The 22,921-nt window shown below is 38.2% G+C and overlaps 2 protein-coding genes across 2 annotated transcripts in view; one reads left to right on the top strand and one right to left on the bottom strand.

The window, feature by feature from the left end:
- CTNNA3 (catenin alpha 3) overlaps window positions 1-22,921 on the bottom strand; it is a 1,315,594-nt gene that overhangs the window by 773,757 nt on the left and 518,916 nt on the right. The gene's annotated exons all lie outside the window — the stretch shown is intronic.
- LRRTM3 (leucine rich repeat transmembrane neuronal 3) overlaps window positions 1-22,921 on the top strand; it is a 146,035-nt gene that overhangs the window by 3,558 nt on the left and 119,556 nt on the right. The window lies entirely within an intron of this gene.

The following is a 22,921-nucleotide window of genomic DNA, read 5'->3' as shown; positions in this document are numbered from 1 at the left end:
AGAATTTCTCATTTCAGCTCTTCTGGGGACCCTAAAGGGGGGTGGGGAGTGGAATCATTAGCGCTCTCTGTTCTCTGTTTGGGCTTTGTCAGGCTGTCCTGTTGTGTTCCATTATGTGTCCTGCACACACGAGTCCCCTAACGACTGACACTTCATTCAGATGTGTAAAGAGAACACATTCCAAGACATGCTTTCCACCAAGAGCCTCAGTCAAAAGGATGCTTTTGGTAACACCTCACTGAATGTACCAAGTAAACCTCAGAGGGAGAAGACCAACCCTATGGCACTGGGCTTTGCCTTTCTCTTGCTGATGTTACGGGGTCCCTACGCTCATCTGTATTGTGAACGCGTCCATCAGTACGATTCTGTACCAGCCCTGTTGGCACTGTGCAAGCTGCATGCGTGGTTTTATGTCGTAGGTGAAAGTTTATTGACTGCAGCTCAAATATCATAGCTTCTGGATTTAAGTAACTTTGACCACAGTTCATTAAGATTTCAGAAAAATGTCTTTAGCCTGTATCCTCTTTCATCCTCCAAAATGAACAATTCAATTACAGTAGTAAAAATCAGGAATTGCAACGTTAAGTCTGTTTCATTTCATTTGGCTTGCCAAACCATGTCCCTGTTCTTTCAAAACAGAATCACTGCAGCAAAAAAAAAAAAAAAAAAAGCAAAAGTGAATGGCTATTTTTACCAGCATTTTTATATAGTCTGGGGGCTTTTCATTTGCGGACAGGCAAAAATCTAGGCAAGTCACCATGAAATATAATTGCAAGGAAGCCGGTTTATAAAAATCACATTTTTATAAGCAATAAAGAAAAAGGAACATTTAAAGTGGACTTTGGTTTTAATTAAATTTGAAAATAGATGGCAGTTCATAAAAGCATCATAGCTACAGTATATTTACCCATGAAGAATTGTTGACTATACATTTATTAATGGCAAATTGTCACAGAGTCCCAATGGATTAATAATGCAGACACTTCCTTACAGTACTATGAACTGGATGACTGAGCCTACTGTGATGTTTTTCACTGAAGTTGTAAGTTTACATTTTTCATAAAATGTCAGTAAATACATATTCCATCTAAAAAAGAAATTTTCTTTGGTCAGACTCATTTTTATCTGTACTAAAGATGACTGTTGATTAAATGCAGTGTTAAAGTGAAAAAGCTCATTTCTATTCTTTGACTTGACCTTCTGCCTCATTTGTCATGGACACCAAATATATTTAAGCAAGACATATTTATACTTATATTTTTGAATTCTTGCAAATTCTCAATGCTCTGGTACGACTAGTATATACAAAATACATGTGCTGTATTGGAAAGTGTTCCTGAAATTCAAAGCCACTTGGTGGGTAAGATGGAATGAATGACCAGCATTTTAAGGGCTAGTCATTTTTTTTTAATGTGTAACTTTAATTCTTTATGAATTTAATAATGAATAAGAACCACAATAAAATCCCTTCGAGAGTAAAACTCATTTTGATTCAGAACATGAAATTACAAATTTCTTTAAAAAAAAGATCACCCCTTTTGGGGAATGAAGCTTCTCTAGTTCTTCATCTCTTCTGAGCTCAAATATTTAATTCTTGTCAGTAAGACAATAACTTGTTCACCACCACAAATTTAGCAAAGCCACCTGGAGAATGTTCTCCTCCTCAAAAGTTGTTGCCCTCCCCAACCCCAGGGCACTTTCTGGACTTCAGATTATAAATCTGTTTTCTTGACTTTTTCAAACTCATTGCATATTTGAGAGATATCATTGATATTCCATTTTCTAGTGCAAATTTCCTCAAAGATGACAGCAGTTCAATAAACAGCCTAACCTGTTGAACTGCACTCTAAGTAGAGACACATGGAGGCAGATGGGTTCAGTCAGTGCTTTGAATGCTTTGTCAGAGAGAGGATGCAATTTAGTCTCTGAACTGCATGGGTTTGGCCCCCATTTTTATAGCCCCAGTACCCACAGTGCTACGGCAGCATGAAGTTAATAGTCCCAGTGTCACGGTCTTCTGAGAAGTACTTATGCAAGATATATTCCTTTTAAATTAGTTTACATTTTCCAAGGATGTTGACAGTACATCTTTTCAAAGAATTGAAACCATTTTTTCCTTGATTTAGTGAATCAACTACCTAAGAGTAGACAACAGGCAATAAACTGGATTTCTGTGGAGCAGGAGTGACCTCCAGTGGCGGCTTAGACTAACCACAGCTATTCACACATTTTATACAGTTTTTAAGTCCTGAATGCTTACAGAAACGTGGTTGACGACATATAGCTTTTGATCTGTGAATCATATTGGAATTTATTTAGTTCATCTCCCTGGGAAATTGAGTTATAGTGCTTTTTTAAGTTATTTTTTGCATAGTGACTTATTTAGTAATGCCCAAACAGAGGCCATAGAACTGGTACTGAGGACTCGAAATAAGTGCCCAAAGATGATGAACAAGTTGTAATGTAATAAGAACAAATAAGAATTATTTTAAAGCATTCATATTCATCTATGTTGGCCACATATATATTTTTTCATTAACTGGGTTAACGTTTCCCATCAGCAGGATACTGAAATATGATGTAATTTAGGTTGGGGAAAATAAACTTCAGTATTAACACTGAAAAAAATCAGCATCAGCTATTTACTAGTCAGTAATGGAATGTCTGACTATCACATGAGGGAGGCCTCCCCTTCCGGCTGCAGGACTCTCCAGTTTGTCAATCATGCCAGTGACCTGTGCTTTGCCCCACAGCTCTCTCCCCCCTTCCTCCCTCCCCATTGCAGCCAGCTGAACACGGGTTACATTAGGCTCTCTGACAACGATGTTACAATCCAAGAGGTGATGATTCATGGATAATGAAATTATGCTCTCCTTCTGGGGAAGGATAATGCAGAGTCAGAGTCATAGATTTGGCAGGGGTTTGGGGGGATGCTGTAGGTGCATGAAATATCTCCTCTTCCCTTCACGTTTACCAAGAAGAGAACTTAAGCAGTTGATTTAAACTGTGAATTAGACTAGCAGAAAAAACAAGCATCAGGCCATGAAGCCTAACAAACACAAAATGAGTTCCGCATATGACACCTGAGAATTGAACCATGAGGAATGAAAAATTCAGAAACTGTGTAGCTTCTTGTATTTCCTTTTCCCCTGGATCTGTAGCAGAGCCATTGTGTTCTCTTAGCTAACTGCATTAAAAACCAGAGGCGGCTGGAAGATACTATGAGCATGAAAAGTAATGTTGGTAAATGTGAATTATAAATATTGTGAAAGAAATAGAATTAATGAAAGCTAAGTAGCTTGAAAAATGAATAAAAAAAAACACAGGTGAAAATGACAGTTTCTCTAATCTACAATCTAATAGCCTACAGTATTGGACCCAAATTTTGCTTAGTCTCCAAACTCATTGGTGATACATGCATACTGGAGTAGAATACAGTAGAAATGCTATAGAAAAATCAACATAAAATAGCTCTTTATTTGAGGAAAGTACAGCCATTTGTGGTAGAGTACTGGTCGTGGGTTCAAGATTTTCTGACACTTGCTAATCAAGTGATCTCAGGCAAATTATTAGCTTTTCTAAACTTGAACTTACCTATCTTTAAAAAATGGGCATATGTTACATGACTTCACATGGTAATTGGGAGAAGGGAATAAGAGAAGTACTTTGTAAACTACTTATTATTTTCAAAGAGTGCTTCGTGAGATATTGAGCTGTGTTTGTCAGTGTTCTATGTTTGGTCTGGGTTACAAAGACATAACTAACCTCTGTATTACACAAGCCCAAATCCACTTTACATTAATGGCAGTGAGTCTAGATCTTAATTTGTGTTTGACCTTTAGTTTCCATAAAAACACCGTTTCTTCCATTCCATGTTATCTAAGTCTAGGAGTTTATCAATAATGATCACAATGTACAATAAACATAAAGACACCAACCCTAGAACACTGAATCGAAAGATTATCAAAGTGCATCAAATTTTAACTGTTTCCCAAATCAGGTCATTACAGCAAGGCCTTTGAATCAACATAGGTTACTTATCCATCCCTTTTCCAATACCACTATTTTGAGCCCTCGTTGACTTTATAAATTCAACATTTATGGCAAGATGACATTGTTATTGAGCAAAAAGGTATTAATCACATGACATCTACTCTGCTGTTTCATTTTTTTCCCAGTGAAAAAGTATCCAAAATCTTCCACTAGTATCGAAATTACTATAGACTTCATTTTTACTTATTGTCATTAAAGATCACTGGATTTAAAAAAGTAGCATAAGAATACAAAGGCTCTTTATGAGTAACCACCAATTCAGTTATACAAAATTAAATACTCAAGAGTCTTCATGGGCCTTTCAAGAAAAAATTTACCAATGTCATCACACATCTGTCTTCACTGGATGTAGCTAGTTTTAACAAGTATGATATAACAGGTGTAATTCCAAAATTCTCATAATTTAAGTTGACAAACTGTTGCTGTTTGTCAGCTATGTGTCTCTGAAATTCCTGGAGAACAGAGATAATAGTGGTTTTTCATTTGGAAAAAGCATTTGAGAATTTTTTTTAAATATATTTTATTGATTTTTACAGAGAGGAATGGAGAGGGACAGAGAGTTAGAAACATCAATGAGAGAGAAACATCGGTCAGCTGCCTCCTGCATACTCCCTACTGGGGATGTGCCCGCAACCAATGTACATGCCCTTGACTGGAATCGAACCAGGGACCCTTGAGTCCGCAGGCCGACGCTCTATCCACTGAGCCAAACCGGTCAGGGCGCATTTGAGAATTTTATGCTGCTTTACCTTCATGGGATTATTGGTGGATGTTCTTGAGTTGGGTAAGAATTCCAGGAACACAGGGAGAATAAAAATGAAAGAGCAAGCAGAGATAACCTATTTTACAATGTACTTTCTAGTAACAGAATATCTATATACAATAATTCATTTTATTGGAAAAAGAAGCTTCTATCTTACTCTATTCTGCAAATATTATAATGAAAACTCATAATTCTCTCTCTCTTTGTTAATCTTCACCCAAGGACATTTTTTCCCATTGATTTTTTTAGAGAAAATGGAAGGGAGGGAGGAAGGGGGAGAAAGAGAAAAACATCCATGTGAGAAAGACACATCTATTGGTTATCTCCCTCATGTGCCCCAATAGGGGCTGGGAAGCAAACTTGAGACCCTCTGAGGGCCAATGCTCTAACCACTGAGCCCTGCCAGCCAGGGCTGGCAAGTCATAATTTTCTTGACAATTCTCTATATTTTATTTTTATTTTCCAAGGACTCACACCTCACCCCCCCATGAATTTTCTTTATTCCTTTCTTCCACTCTTAAATTATTGCTCTCTACTTCCTATACAACAAAAAAATATCTTCCCTCAAATAAATCAATACAATTTGGTCATCTCACTCAAAGAACAGCCTATCTCCAATGGAAAAAAAAAAGAACTTCAATGAAATTTAAGTCTTCCTGACAATCTCCCCTTTCCTCTATAGCTGACACACTACCTCTTTAGTGTCTACTTATTTTCAATGGAGGAATAAGAAATATATTTGTATTACACAATGGTAAAATATTAAAGCCCACTATTTCCTTTTAAATTAACTGACTCCTAGAAAACTGAATTTAGGACTTCATGTATGGGAGTGCTCAACTACATTTCACAAGTAAGAAATACTCAGACCAGTCATCAGAATTTTGGGGAATAAAATGCAAATATCTTTGTCTTACATATAAAATGACAAGGCAAATTCTATACTTAGCAAAGGTAATTTCTATTAAAGCTTAATTGTAATAATTACCATCTATCCAGGGTGTAAAATATATTTTGCCAGTAAAGAGCAGAGGACTTCAATGAAATATAAATCCTTGTTCATCACTCTCGGGGCTCTAACTTATTAATGAAGAGGGGCGAAAAGAAAATGTCCTCAAACAGTGAGGCTATACTATTCAGTGGTGTTCCTGGCTTCAATGGCGGGTTATACCTTCTGAAAAAAAGAAACATGTTCAACACCCTTTTGATGCAATCCACCAGAATCCCACAGGAATATTTAAAGGAGACTTGTAGAAGATATTATGTGGAGGCTAAAGTAGTCGAGTGGCTTTAAGCCTGTGATAAGATTACAACAGTAAGAAGTCTAAGTTTAAAAATGAACTTAGCACGTTAGGATCAGTATTGGCTTGTGCTCATTGATTTAGGAATACATTTTGCATTCTTTTCACTAAATTTTAAAGTGAAAAGGTGTCCATAGTTGGGGTACTGCCATTTATCTTATGAAAAGTTAGGTAACATCACTGAAGGTTAAAATGGAATAACATATTACATAAGTGTATTTTCTAGGCTTGTCACTGATACTTAGGGAAAAAATCCATATACTTTCTATAAGGTGATATATTTTTATTACACGTGTGTGTGTGTGTGTGTGTGTGTATTTTTGTGTAATTGAGTTATTATTATTTGCAAGGAATATCTACATAGTTTTTTTAAAATATAAAAACACAATCCTTATATTGACTCTGTTTTCATCTATTAATCTTATACTTTGCCCCTTCTTAAAGGACTGCCCTATAAAATAATTCATACTCTACCCACACAAGACTTTTCAAGCCAAATTATACATCTCTAGTTCCCATTAAAAATGATTTCCAATAATTTATCATTAGCATATCCCTCTGCTAGGTAAATTCTAACCTTCCAGTAGAGTAGTTTTCTCAACCTGTGGCACCCACTCCAGCCCATCACTCATCATTAAGAGGCAGCATGCACTTAGTCCTATGGACTTTTACAGGGAGGATTGAGTAGTAAGTGTAAAAATCTACATATATTTTTATGGGCTTCACTTTGGTTGTTTTTATGGTCTAACACACAGAGCTGTGTGGGGCCTTTTCCATTGACTTTTTAGAGAGAGCAGAAGGGAGGGAGGGGTGGGGAGAGAAAGAGAAAAACACCCATGTGAGAGAGACACATCGATTGGTTGTCTCCCTCATGTGCCCCGATCTTAAAGCAAAAGCATTAAGCTAGCTGTAAATTAAAAAAAAACAAACAAAAAACAAAAAAACAAAAAACAGTCCAAGGCTCACATCATCTATTTATTAATCTACCAATGATCCTAAATGATGAGCATGCTGTATTTCACTTTCCCGGCATCTGATTTACCCTCCCAAGTTTACCATCATATTAAGCTTCACATTCCTTCCGTTTTCCATTGCTAACAGAGAGGTTTCTTGTGCTTGCTTTTTGGTTGTTTGCTTTGTGTTGTTTTCTGCCTGCAGATATTCTCCCTATTGTTAGGATGTATCCCTTTCCCTGCTTTTCTAGAATCCCCACGTTTGATCCTGTCAGAAGGTCATAGGGAAATTTGTCAGTTTTATGGTTGAGGCGATCCGACAGACAGACTGGGTTTGTCCCTAGGCTGCAATCTAGACAAGTCTGGGATATCTGCCTTCTGTCTCCCCAGCCTCCCAGTGCCATGCCTTTTCTCTCGGTTCCTTTCTTTTTACCAAATATCTAGACCAGTGTTATTGTCCCTCGCAAGAGCACTCACATTTAAATAACAGATCTGTAACTAAAGGTGCGAAAGTCACATACTAAGAGCAAGCATACGGAGCAGGGCTGGGTAAAGTGCTTCTGGGGGCAAATGGCACTGCAAGCACTTGTTAACAAAAAAGACATTCAAACCCAACCCGTAAAGAATTTTTGTGAGTTTATTTGAGCCAAACTGTCGACATATGCCAGGAAGCAGAACCTCAATGGATTGAGATAATGCTCCTGAGAATGCGGGTTACATCTGTATTTATACATCAAAATCAAAGGAGGGGACATAGGTGGGTTACATGAAATCCATTGGTGATAGACCAGAGAGGTGGGAGAAAGCAAAGCGGTGTGGGGGGTGGGGGGGTGGTGATAGGTACATACTTAGGTGGGTGGGAACAATTAACATGATAATGAAGGAATTTGTGGTCTCTGTCCAGGCGCCCAGCACATTAGTTGTGCCCCAAGGGGTCCAGAGAAAGGGAAGTTACAAGTTACCCAGACATTTCAAGGGTATGTTATTATAGATGCAAAAAGACAGATAGGCTCAGTTAAGGTAAAGGTTGACCTTGTCAGTGAAGATACCGGCCTAGGATGTAACTACCCACCATAGCTGCTTTTAGTTAAATTTCAGACCATCCTTTGTGGTTACTTTAGGTCTCTGAGTTTGTAAGACCGCCATGCAGGCCTTCCTTGAACTTGTGAGGTTAGCATGTGGCCCCTTTCGTCCACGCACTTATGAAATCATCCATATAGATGCCCCTGGATTTTTCTCAAAGATAAGTTTGGGCCTTTCCAAAGGAACCTATGCAAGGCCTATAATCCAGGTTTCATTCAGTAAACTATAGTTTGAGAAGGATCTTCAGTGAATTTCATATGCACAGGCTTTCTTCTTAGTTTTTCTCAATAGAGAGACAATATTGTATAAAAGGAAAGTTGGGCTAGAAATCCAGGAAGAACCAGCTTGGTTTCTGGCTCTGGGACTTAATAACTAAAAACTCCTGAGTCTTAGCTTCTTCATCACAATAAAGAATAAAACAATATAATCATCAAAGAATCATTATAAGGTAAAGAATCAGGAATCAGCATTTCTTGAACATTTTATGTACTTTGCTTTGGACAAATTAGATGTATTATTATTTAATATTCCCATAGATCCCATAATGATTAAATGAGATGACATAGATAAAATCACTTCGTTCAAAGCTTGGCACATAATAGTAACTTTCCCTTTATTAGCTCTAACTGCTAACAATTTCAGTACCCCATTTTGTTTTAATAGTATCCCACTATTTATTTTTATATGGAATAGTAAACAGATATCTGACTTTCAAGAAATAGAATCTAAACTGCCATAAACTCAGGGGCATCTGGGCGCATGGCTAACACTGAACAATAATGTGAAATATAAAAGCAGTGTCCCAATGCTCCCCAGGAAGCCCAGCTGCATCTCCACACCACTTCCCATGCCGTCGCACTGGCCCAGGCTTGAAGTAGTATGTGCTTCTCCACTTCCGTGCTTTGGTCATTCATTTTCCTTTGTGATGAAATGAATGTCCTCCCTTCCAACTTCTCTTGGCAACCTCTCAGGCTTTCTAGAATAAATGCACCTCAAATTCCACTCATTCTAGAAGGCTTCTTAATCTTGCCCTTCGCCGCTTTCTGTATTTTGTACCTCTATTGGAGGCAACACCACAAGCTGCCCTGTGTTAGAGGTACTAATGTGTATACAGACCCTTTCTGAGGAAATGGACCATTTCATTTCTTTCTTCTTCCCGTGAAAATTGTACAGCATTTTATTCATGGCTGTACAATTTAGATTTATTCAATTCAGATTGAATTGATATCAGTTGAATTGACTTACTGGTGATATAAGGTTACTGGTGTATTATAATTGCCAACCTCATATTTATGTATATAGTCTACATATACATTTTTGTTTTTATTTCATAATATACTTTTCACATATTCTGTCTTCTCAGTTATCATTTAACTGGTTTCAGTTTAAACTGTTGCTATGTCATGAATAACCTACCAATGACTTTCCTTTGATAATTACCAAAGGTATTAACATTTTAGGGGGTATGTTAAAGTGAATAAGAGCTAAAAAGGATGTGAATCAAAGAAAGAATATTTAATTCTAAGTATGACTACATCTTGATTTTAGTGGAGGCTCAGTAAACTTTTGTTATAAAAACCATATATTCATGACTTCTCTGTCCACTGCCTCTTGGAAAAGGTCCTTCTCTCTTTAGCTGGGATGTCTCCTTATCTCATCCCCAGTCCCACAAGGCTTCTGCGTTAGACACATACCCAGGCCTCCTCTCTCTTACCAAACACGCAAAGGGACTGCTACCCTGCACTCTCAGAGAGATGAGGTCAGAGGTCTTTGTCTTCTGATCTAATACACATTTTCAAAGCAACTATTCGACTGGAGGCTTCAAACATCAAATACTCAGAAGTTGACAATTGTCAATGCTCATCTTTTTTGTTGTTGCTGTTAATGCTCATCTTTATTACCTCCCGAACACGGCTTACACAGGAGGCTCAACTGACCATACAGAATTGAAGCATGTGCCCTTTGTTGAGTGTCTCTCCCTTCCTCACTTCTGTTTACCCTCCTCCTCTTTTTCACTGAATTTCTTTCTTCTCTCTCATCTCCACTTAGAACTTCTTCCAGTTTTTTTCCTCTATCCAACTTTTGCTTCTAAGTCAATTTTCACTACTTGAATATGCATTTTTCTGGCTTGGTTAAAAGGTAAATACTAATGTTTTTTTATGTCTTAGAAAAGTGCTAATTAAAATGACAGTCTAATAATTTAATTTAAAAGAGTAAAAAATCTATTTGTATTCAACAGCTTTGTTTAGTTATATAAAGAACTGTAATTTTGTAATTTCAGAACTAGAAATAACATCCTCCCTGGTATAGTTTAAGTCTCATTTTTTAATCACCATTTCTAAGGCAGGGCAGATTTGTAGAACATCTAAATATTCCTCTTTGTGTGAGTCTCTGGGCCTTGTTAAATTTTGTCATCTATGGAGTAGATTCATTTTTTGGATTTATATAATAAGAGAACTGAAAGAAAACGTTTATTTAGTCATAAAAACTCATAGCTACAAGGATTTTTTGAGAAATTTGTAATCATTTTCTTAGCTTCAATTTGAAATTCTAAGCTAATTTAATGGACTTTTTAACAATATTGCCTAGAACAGCATTCCTTGTGCCTATCTTTGTTATCCATTCCAGGGTCTCATGAACAGTGTATCATTTTTTCACCTCTAACTTATAACTCCCTTGCTTAATATATATTCAGTGGTTATTTAAATTTTAAGAAGAATTTCTTTGTTTAATTTTTTACTAAAGAGGAAGAACTCAGAAGTGGTTGGGTTTTATTATCATTTTCAATTTTCAGTACTAGAATCTGCTTAGTCTAGCTCAGGTCTAGGGCCCTGGGTTCCATGACATACTTGAAAAAAAAAACAACAAAAAACAACACTGTTCTGAAATTAGCACTAATATACTTTAGATTCAAGAAATTCTGCATAGAGTGGCAGCTGAATGAAAAGAACCCAGCGCTTAACTCACCTATAACCAATCATATAGGTAAGAATTCCCAGAAGGACCTATTCAGTAATTTTCAATGCCAGGCTCACAAATTATATGTCCAGACGTCAAATTTGCACACAAATCATTGAGCCCCAACTATCTCCTCATATTCAACTCAGTTTTAACGTCCAGAACTGTGTTGTGCAGAAATAATCAATGGTTAAATTATTCCCATTTTGTAGGCTCAGCTCACAGTAGCCCACTGATTAGGGTGTGTGTGTGTGTGTGTGTGTGTGTGTGTGTGTGTGTGTGTGTGTGTGTGTGTATTGTTGTTGTTGTTGATGATGTTGTTGTTGTTTTTTTAACTATCTGATCTTCAGTTTGTATTTCAACTGTACCCAAGTGCAGATGCCATCTCTGGTAATATGACAAAACAGGTTTAGGTTTATAAATGTTTCTGTGTGTGCCAAGAACAGCATGAATCCTGCAAGTAACTGTCTGGTGGCCCCGGGGGTTGTAAAAAGGCAACCAAGTCTGCTAGAGAATCATTTTAGAGTTTATGAAACCTTCTCCACCTGTAATTTAAGAAAAAAAGAAAAAGCCCAACACTCTTAAAGAGCATGGGGGAAAGGCAGTTTAAGAAATAGAAGTCCTCTGTTTCCCCGGGAGGCACTTCACCAGGCAGACAGCCACCCCACAGTAGAGGGACCGCATTTCCTCAGCTGATTCGGTTCATTAACATGCAGGGTTACAACAGGCTCGCTCAGAGCCCAGAGCCCACAGCTGAATGGCCGGGGTCTCCATTTCCCTCCAGTGTCACCCTGAACGTGAAGCGGCAAGCATACTGCCCAAACACAATTTGACTCGCTAAAATCCAGCACTATAAACATGCAATGCATTTCTCGGGCACATTTTAAAGGACGTATTATCAAGATTTATGGCAGAAGGATGGAAATCATTTGCAGCGAGGCAGCACCAGGAGAATATTCTAGGTTCCTCTCAGGATAGTTTTAAAGTAAAATTTACAAATAAATCTTAGGGGTAGAGTCCCCTTTCAATGCAGAAATCTTCAACTCTTTCCTTTCAAATATATGGAATTTGAATCTGACAAACAGCCCGTATGGTGCCAGAATTTATGAGTGATAGGAAAAGCCACAAAAGCTATTTGTCACATAAACTGCAGAGCTCAATATCAGTCTGCAGGGCTCATTTGCAGAACTCAGAAGGAGCCTGGGAGGAGGGGATCCTAACAGCTGCAGCCTTGACCGCACTGCCCGTGCCAGCCAGAATTCAAGCCGCGTGAGCTGAGTGTGGCTGAAAGAGAGGGTGGCCAAATGAAATAAAAGGAGAAGAAGAAGACGAGGTTCTTATTTCTAAGTTTGTATTAAATGCGCGCACAGATGAATACCTGCAAAACCAGTGTAAGATAGATGAGGCCTGAAGATATTCAAATTAAATCTGTTCCTGAAAGACTAATTTCCTGGTGTAGGGGAGAGGTTACAGACTTTGAATCGGTTACACCAAGAGCATACCTTGGCATCAGTTTCCTCATCTGTAAAATGGAACAGCGCTTCACATCTCAGGGCAATTTGAGGATACACTGAGGTAACACTTATTTGTGGGCATGGCAGGCGCCCAATAAAAGTGATTCCCCTCTCTCTTACTAGGTGTTCTCAAAATGCTACAAGTTGATATGAATGACAAAGTGCAAATTCCCACATTTACCATTTAAATTACCAGGTTTGCAATCTATGAAAAATAATTATATATCCCTGGAGCTTAATCAATCCATCATGAAATCAGACCCAGAAAGGGCTTACCATAAATTTGGAAACCCTCTGTTAACATCTGTCAATGGAATTTCTATATTAAGTATTGTTATGTAATAATTTTGCTTAGCACCACAAAAAAATTCTAAGCTTAGTGTTATCTTCTAACAATTCAGTATTATTGCCTTTTCATAAATATTACTCAAAGCATTGAGTCCATCATCTTTCAAATCTCTCCTTAAAATGTTGCTGTAATGTCTGACCATGCCCACCCTTCAGTTTTCTCCCAAAACACATACCACATCCTTCCACACTCAATGCTGAAGGGAATATGCTATTACTACTGTAGTGAGCCAACTGGTCTATGTAAATTAGCACCTAATTCATTTCTAGTAGGAAATACTTTAGGCATTTGGCAGTAATAAAATATTAATATTCATATTTTCAAAAATTGCAATTGAGTCTATGAAATGATGACTGAGTTCTCTAAAGCAATTTACCCAAAGAGTTACAATACAAGAATTCTAGTGGACAATTATTGAGCACGTACTATGTAGAGGCATACAAATGGATTTTTGTTTTCCTCAAGGCAAACAAAACATAACAGAGGACAAAGGATTTTTGAAATTTGGAGTTATATCACCAGGAAAGCCAGTGAATTATTTGACTGGTTTGGAAAGTCACTTCTTTCTAAAGAAAGCATTGGATTATCTCTTTCAAGAGAAAAATTTGATACTTGCCCTTCACTGAGACATGATAATAACTAGTTCTTTTTAAAGACAGTGAAAAAATAAAAAATAAAGACAGTGAAAAGAGGAGAGAAGAAAAGAGCTATAAGAGTTTCTAAATGGCACAAGATCTGTGAAGTGGTAAATACTAACACAAACCTCATAGAGTTGTTATGTGGATTCATTAGTTAATTAGTTAACGACTTCAAAGTGCTAAGTCTTATTAGATTTATTTTTACACTTTAACACATGTGAGAGAGAAATGACTGAAATTAGACACTATCGCATTCGAACATTTTGGATCTTTCCATGATATGCTTTCAAGACAGTCTTTCCTACTTTGATTTCTTTTTCTCATAGGACTCCTGAAAAGCCGATCGAGATACTGATCCCAGACCATTATTTTCCAGTATTAGCACTGGTTTCCAGTTGACACTAAGCACAGAACTGAAAAACCCTCAGAGTCAGGTCTTTTGTGTAATAATATAAGGCATTATTTAATAATAAAAGCATCAAGCATTAAACATGACATTTAAATGTAGTTTTGTATCTCTGTACAGAAGGGGAGAAAAAACACTGTTGCATAAATCTGAGAGAAAGCGGACCAGGGAAGGATTCGAAATCCAATGATAACTGCCTTGCCTTTAGGAAATAGTGACTGATTTCTACCCCCACATGCTGTGAAGCTGAGAAAAGATGGCAGAGGCATAACTAGGTTAGTGATATTCTAATATGTGGGAGCCATTTCTATAGCTTAAACAACAACTTTTTGTTGACATATGTTAAACAGAGAAAAGTGCAGGTACCACCTACAGCTCAATGGGTTATGGGCATACTTGTGTTCTCTGCACCCAGATCAAGAAACAGAAGATCCCCAGCACCCCAAAAGGTTCCTCTGAGTCTTCCAATTACTTGCGCTGCCTCCAGGATTAACCACTCCTGTGACTTCTAACAGCATGGAGTAGCTTTATCTGTCTTGATACTTTATAGAAATAGTATAAAGTTTATACCCTCTTTGGGGCCTTGTTTCTGGCTAGACATTATCTTTCACTAGAGGCCTGGTGCACAGATTCATGCACCGGTGGGGTCCATCATCGGCCTGGCCTGCGGGGATGTTGGGCTCTCAAACATCCCCCTAGGGGTCCCGGATTGCGAGAGGGCAGTTCTCAGGGACGCACCCCAGAATCAGGCTCCCTCCTCTCTGGTTCCGGGTGTGTCACCAGAGAGCCGCAGCTGCCAAGTCACAGCAGCTAGTTAGCTCCTGCGTTGAGAGTCTGCCCACTGGTGGTCAGCGCGCGTCATAGCTACCGGTCAAACAGTCAGATTGTCGCTTAGGCTTTTATATATATACTAGAGGCCCAGTGCACAAAAATGTGTACACTCGGGTGGGTCCCTCAGCCCGGCCTGTGCCCTCTTGCAGTCTGGGGACCCTTGGGGGCCCCTTCCCCTGGCTGCTGGCACCAATTTTCCTCCGGCGCCCAGAACCCAGGCCTTCGCTCTTCGCTGGGAGGGGCCGTCATGGCGGGCTTCGCTCTTTGCTCACCGCTCGGGCCTCGGGGTCCAGCAGGCTTTGCTCCATCGCTTGGCGCCTACATATGCAAATTAGCCACCATCTTTGTTGGCGGTTAATTTGCATATCAGGCTGATTAGCCCATGAGAAGCATAGCAAAGGTACGGTCAATTACCATGTTTGTCTATTATTAGATTAGATAGATGAGTCATCCATAGTCTTGAGCATGGTTGTGTATCTATAGATATCTAATCTCAGTCCCTCCACCTCCCCCCATCCCATAATTAATCCTTTTCTTATTCAAAGAATGGCCATGGACCCCTGTACTGGGATTTCTTTGGTGAACTTCCTATCTCATAAACTCCATAACATGGGAGACTCGGGAATTGCTAGTGAACAATTTTCTCCACTCATTTTATTTTTTGTACCAGTAAATATATGCAACCTTAATTTAATTTGCACTTTTAAAATCTGGCCACAGACAGAGCCAGCTCTCAGGAGCACTGGAAGGCAATCTTCTTGTTCAGTAGCCCTTGTTTTCACCCCCAATCCCTACCTCAGCCAAACTCCACTGTAAAGCCTCAGTGCCTGGTCCTCAGCCCCTCGAAAGCCTGCCCTACTCCAACAGCTGTATAAAAAACAGCTGGGTGAACTACTTCACGTCCAGGTGTTAATGCCTAAATCATTAGCTCACCAAGGCAGGGCCCCAGGACAGTGCTGTAACAAAGAGGTCCCATTACTCTCTGATTGCTCCCTGATGGCTCTCTTGTACAGAGACATTTATTGACTTGCACTATGAGGTTCCTTTAAGGAACTCCAAGAAACAGATCTGTGGCACTCAATGCTGTTTTTACTATTAAAATGCTATTAATTTTTTTTTCCCCTACATCACACAGTAGTCTTTTCTAAATAATTTTAAAATACGTTGTTTTACATATAATTGATCCTGCTCTCTTGCCACCCCACCCCCCTACCCTACTCTCCCCTCTCTCCTGCTAAAAATATCAAAAACATCAAAGAAAAACACATCTAACAAGTGTTCAGGACTTTATTCAGGACTGAATATTTATAGTATTCAATCTACCTTTCTCACCCTTGGTTTCATCTGCTTCTCTACGTTTTCTGTTCAAATGTCTAATTTTTAAAAGTATCCTGATGAATTTAGAAATGATGCATATTAAATCAATAAAATATACTATCCCCTTGCTATCATTAGGCTAGGCTGGCCAACGGAGGAATATATGTTTTAGACAGAGGGCTCTTCTGCCAATTTTCAAATTACACCCCATTGGTTGGCTTTGGTTAAAGAGATTGGGGGAGTTGATATTTGAAGGACTGAACTACACTTACACAGCATAGGATTTAGTAAAGCTTTGCTGAATGCATTGACTGAATTCAGATATTTTCCCAAAAGTGAAGTGGACAAAATGAAAAAAAATATATATTTAGGAAAAATCTAGATCAGGAACAGGATAAAAGATAAATGTACCTATGAGAAAACATGGAGTTGTGTTTTCAAGAGAGTGGAACTATTACTATATTTCTGATGTGATATTTTGCACCTACTAGTCCATTCTTATTTTCAAGGCTCTCAATTAAAGTTCTACTTGGGAAGATTTGATTAATGCATTATTTATCTAAGAGTCATTGATTTATGGAGCTTAACCATAAGATTCAGCACAGCTCATTTTCTTTCTAATATTTATGTCTACAGGAAGAATACCACAATGACATGGGGTGTTCTATCCTTGACTAGTAATCCATATAAGCAATCATCCAAACTGACAATATTGAAAATATTAAATGATAACAATCTGTTATATTCCCTTCATTGCCAGGATTCTTCTATTGAAAATAACTGAAAAAAAATCCCAGAAACTCAGTGATAATTCATAAATCATATATACCACAAAACAGTCCAATATGTATTCCAATGAAATGTTCTCTGAAATGTGGAGATGTCAAATGTGGCTCTCTTCATTGGTCCCTGTATTATTTTTTTAGATAAAAGCAATAATTCCACCTCAAATAAATTAAAAACTATGGCTTGTTTGTTTGTTTGCTGTTCAGGTTATTTGCTTATGAGACTCTGGCAAAAGCAAATACAAACACACAGACAAACAAAAAACCACGTTTATTATCAGAGATTGTGTGAGATAAGTGAAAAGTTTAAATCTGAATTCATGGTATTCCTAAGGTGGGGTCATGGCATAACAGAATACATTCATATTGAAACGTGGGCTTCGGGGTGCAGACTTCTCTTCCCGTGGGTTCTTGTCCTCATGAAGTTTGAAGAATAAACTCACGGTCAAGAAGGCTTCTTTAATAAGAAATGTAGAAGTTTATTGGAAGCAGATACAGACTCTATCTGGGCAAGGGTGTTCCCAAAGGGGACCCCACAGGGAAGACCCCCACAATGGCAAAAGCGTTCTCTCTCTCTCTCTCTCTCTCTCTCTCTCTCTCTCAAAATAAAAAATCCTGCCTCGTGTCCCTTTGTCTCCATTTTATATATGCTGTAGTTCTTTGTTTGAATCTGACCTTTTCTTATTGGGCCCTTTCCTTAATTCGGGACCCCATTTTTCCTCATCGGTTATTCTGCAACATAGAATTAGACTCAAAGCTCAGAGCCCACGTGGTGTCCCCTTCACCTCTCCCCCTTATCTTGCTGGTTGGAGTTGTCTTTGATCTCCTGGCTGCTCAGGCCAGAGATACCTCTGTCCTTGGCTTACGGCTGTTTTAATTGCTCAGGCCAGAAATGTTTCCATCTGCTTGGACCACCCCCCTCTTCCTGTGGTATTTCTCTATCCTGTGTATAAGTAAGAGAAGTATTTTGGCGTCTTGAAATCTCCATCTATACAGTCCTCTCCCATAGAACCTCCTTATCTCTAAGACACCCCAAACCTGCCTGTTTTGTACCTAGAATTCATTTCAATATTTATATAATTTTTATTTAGTCAAATATATTTTGCCAACTTTATTGAGAAACTATCACGCATGGAAATATTATAGTAAACATTCCTTTAAAAATCACTAAATCCAACATAAAAATTAGGATCTAATAGGTTAAAATTTTCCTCTCAGCAGTGATTATAGAATTAAACATGATTGGAGTACCACTGTGTATATTTCAAATGCTCATAATGTACAAAAATTAACATCTATTAGTTTATGCTTGGCAAAGACCAGCAGACTTGCTGGACTCTGGCAGCCACCAACTTCACAAGACCTGTGTTCCCAATGCACACGTAAAAGGATCTCTCTCCCAAATGCTTTGTGACTCCAACAATGTGTGCAGAGAGAAATGGCTACTGAAACTATGAAATGGAAACGCTTTTTATTAGATTTCTGAGTGTTCAGAATCATGGGCCCCAAAGCAGGACATGGCATGGAGAACTTGTCACTTCAGAGCTCTGAAACTTCTAACATCTCCCCAAGACTGGACTCAAACCTAGTCTTTCAGTTTCTCTTGTGCGATTACCCTTCCACCACTGCTCCAACAAAACCAAAACTTACCCCTCTTTGAATATCTGCCTCAGGGCCCATCTCTAATTTGCTCACCTGATTGATTCTTCTACCTGAAACATTCCTTTGTGCCAAATTCATCTTATATTTTATTTTCTTAAATATATTTTTATTGATTTCAGAGAGGAAGGGAGAGGGAGAGGAGAGAGAGAGAGAAACATCAATGATGAAATAGAATCATTGATCAGTTGCCTCCTGCATGCCCCCTACTGGGGGTTGAGCCTGCAACCCAGACATGTGCACTGACCTGGAATCAAACTGTGACCTCCTGGTTCATAGGTTGTTTCAACAAGGAGGTCACAGTTTGAGCCATGCCAGCTGGGCTCATTTTATATTTTATGACCAAACTCAACTCTTTCATTATATTCTAATTATGACAGCTAAAAGGTTTTTCTTTCTCCCTCAACTTCAACTGTACATTATTATGATTACTATTACTGTTATTAATACTTTTACATCTGTAGTATTATCATTTTTTAACTTGTGCTATATTTAGTTAAGTCCATATATTATCTTTCTTTCAGGGAAATTTCACAGGTAAGAAAAATTTACACATTTTTTTGTATCCCAAACATGCTTAAGGCAAGATTTGAGATATAGTATATGCTTAGTAAATGTCCGTTAAATAAATTAATGTGTGAATAAATTAATGTCATTTGTAAAAGTCATGCTGAAACTCTAGTATGCTAAATAAGTGATTCTTATTCCCTTACCCTCCCCAAAAATATTCATACGAGGTTTGGAATACAGTTCGTATTATAAGACATTACATTTCATGTAGTTCATTTTTTCAACAAATATTTACCATTTACAGTTATCTGAATGGCCCCACATGGAGAAAGCATTGAAAATATAAAAGCATCATAGGAATTATAAAGTCATTTCTAAATTGTAAGTGCCATTGCCATGTGCAAAAACATGTATTGAGCCACAACCACTTTAATCTTTACCAAACAGTCCTGAGTTTGTGCAGAGGGCACACTGTAAAGGGCTCCAAATGATGGGCACAGAAAGAGCGTTCAGGAGTTTTGGATAGTGCAGGAAGTGGGCTATTACCCACTTTACAGGTAAAGAAACTGAAGTGCAATCACAAGGAGCTAGAATCTGAATCCTGATCTAATTTGGCACCTCTCTTACAGTCTCTGAGTAATACTAGAAATCTCTTGTCTGAATGGTAACTTCCCCCTAAATAGGAAAGATGCTCATTTAAATAGAGGACATGTCATTTTGCTCTGCTACAAAATATAGACCACAAGCTATGGTCAGCTTTTCCCCTAACATTTTCTTTCAAAAACAAAAACACAAAACTCTCCTCTTTTGAATGCCTTACTATGAAGCTCTAAATTAAATACTTTTCTTAACATATATAATTCTTACAACAATCCCGTGATATAAGCACTATTTACTCATATTCTAGGTAGGAAAACTAAAACATAGAAACTCTAATATGCTCATGATCATAGAACTAGTGAGAACAGCAAATGGAGTGTGTATTCAAGCCTTTCTTATTCCTGAATCCAAGTTCTTGACCGCTCTACTTTACTGCCTTTTCTTACTTTTTATAATCCTTCATTTTTTTTTCTTTCAGAAAATTAGATTACTAATTTAGAATATTTACCTTAGCATGGTAAATCTTTAGCACTACAGTGGAAGCATCTAGAGGACAGAAAATGGTGTGTGTGTATGTGTGTGGGGGGGGGGTTGCGGGGGTTGATAAAGAGAGAGGCTCATCTCACCTGGCCTCGCTAAGCTGTTGACATTTTTCACAGAGCCCATCTCCAAGCTGAGCTCTAAAATGACAGTGAATCTTGATCTTTAATAGACAGAGGACCCTGTAGCAGGGCCATTTAGATCAACAGAACATACATCAGGGAAGCGCCAGTGCCCTTAACAAATTGGCTTGCTTGTCTCACCCCAGATCCATGACTTTCAGAAGCTACACTTAATATGGGAAACAAGTCAATATTTTGCAGCATGCTGAGTCCTTTTCCTCCCCCCAATATTCTCCAGCATAAGACAGTTGCAGAAATCATTTCGGTCACCACTGGAAGGGGGTACAGCAGCTGTCAGCCACACGGCACCAGAGGACAAAGCTTCTCAGAGGCACACAAGAGTTCTGAGGGTTTGAAAAGGGACACATGACACTTTTGTACTCAAGCTAAGCGATAGGACCTTTCAACAGCGTATGAAGAGGTACAGTCAAGTCTTCAGAGAGAAAAGATATAAGCAATACGTCTGTAGCACTCAGGAAATCTTTTGTAAGTTACAAGAGGCCTTGAAGGTGTTTCAGGGTATGTCCTTTTGTTTTCCAGTTGATGACAAGGTCCAGAGAGGTTAATATTTGATGACTGAGTAAAGCTTTGTCAGCCAAAGGCCTTAAAGCCAAATCCATGATTTATTTATTTCTCCTACCTTACCCTAATGCAGTGGTTCTCAGTCTTCTGGCCCTTTAAATACTGTTCCTCATGTTGTGACCCAACCATATAATTATTTTCGTTGCTACTTCATAACTGTAATGTTGCTACTGTTATGAATCATAATGTAAATATCTGATATGCAGGATGGTCTTAGGTGACCCCTGTGAAAGGGTCGTTCCACCGCCAAAGGGGTCGCAACCCACAGGTTGAGAACCACTGCCCTGATGACTCTAATATTTTTGTTTGGCTTAGTTTCATGTTTTTTTGGTTTTTTTGCTTATTTTGTTTGTTTTTTAAGGGTTAGTGAGTGAAATACAAGGGTGACATAACACCAATACCAGAGGAATTTCTTCGAATACCGGGAATTCTGTACACTGAATATCCCTCTCCTAGCCAAGGCACCTGTAGTGAAAACAGTTATAAGCAGAAATTCACGGCAAAGAAATAAATTCCTCTGGGCTGTGGCTGAGTTCAGATCTCCGATTCTGAAAGGACACCTCTTCTTCTTTATGAAATCTTTACGTCTCCTCTGTCTGAGGAGTGATTGTCAAATCACTGCTTTCTGTTTTAAAATGGTCAGTTTATACACAAATATTAAGATAGTTAAGTATCATCAAACCAAACGAGCACTTGTTCAGCCTGTTTGATGCCAGACTAGATGCTGGTGATACCAAGGTTAAGCATCTGACATAATACTACACCAATTTTCCAATCATAGAAAAGTGACTTCCTGCTCCGTGGTGCAATTGATCCCAGTCAATAGTTATTCACTCACTAGCAATCAATTAATAAACATTTATTGATTGGGTTGTTATAAAAAGACATGATACGTACTGTAGGAAGATACCAAAATATAAGCTTAAAATAAAAAAGATAAAATGTACTCATATAAAATAATGTAAAAACAGAATGGCATTTTAATAATCTTAATGATTTATTACAAGGTGAACTTAGCAGTAAGGTAAAATTATATAGTATTATGTAGTGTAAACATAGGAAAAACTCAGAGGGTTTCCTGAAGTAGGTATTTTGAAAAAGGAGTGGTTAGAAAAAGAATGGATGAATAGGAGAGAGACCATTTTAGAAAGAGAACATGTAGAAAGGTAGGTCCAAGTGTGGAGATTTGCAGAACATTAATTTTACAAGATTAGCTTGATTAACTGAAGGGGTTTAATTACGATATTATAAGCAATGAGGGAAAATTATTCGCTAGAAAGCATATTCACTCAGTCATTTATTGAAATTATGTTTTGGGTAGTCTGATGGGTGTGTGGAAGGTGACTACAGAATAGATACATCCTATAGTTTAAATGACTGGCAATACAGTCAGACTCACAAGAAGTGACAACACAGTGTGATTGGTGCAATGATAGAGGTGTATAAGGAGCAGAAGACTAGCATCATCAGCATCACCTGGGAACTTCTTAGCAATGCACAGACTTAATGAATCAAAAAACCGCAGGCCAAGGAATGGCATTCTGTGTTTTACTAAGCCACGCCCACCAGATGATTCTGACAGAGAATGTTTTGGAAGCCGACTGGTGTCTTACCAGTGGAGTGATAGTTAAATCGAGTGGTAAAGAATTAGAGGATATTGCCTGCTATCTTGTTAGCAGTATGGACCCCAGAAAACCAACTGATACCCAGATTTAACGAAGTCCCTAGATTAGTTCTTGCAACTCTTGGCTTGCAGAGTTTGGGCTGGGAATCCTTGCAAGTCATCTAGGCAGTAAACAATTGCGTTATTTCCACTCCTTAGCAAGAAGGAGATAGGCTTTGCAGAAAGCTAGTAAGGGTTGTCAGTTTCCCTCCAGTAAAATCTTCTCTACAAAATGTCAACAGTTAATAGGCATAGAACTGTTATTTCAAGGTGAAATTAATGCTTCGTATAAGT

The sequence above is a fragment of the Myotis daubentonii genome, chromosome 13 (genome assembly GCF_963259705.1).
Source record: "Myotis daubentonii chromosome 13, mMyoDau2.1, whole genome shotgun sequence".
Classification (NCBI taxonomy): Eukaryota; Metazoa; Chordata; class Mammalia; order Chiroptera; family Vespertilionidae; genus Myotis; species Myotis daubentonii.
The sequence above is the reverse complement of the archived record's forward strand: the minus strand, read 5'-3'. Positions and strand labels throughout refer to the sequence as shown.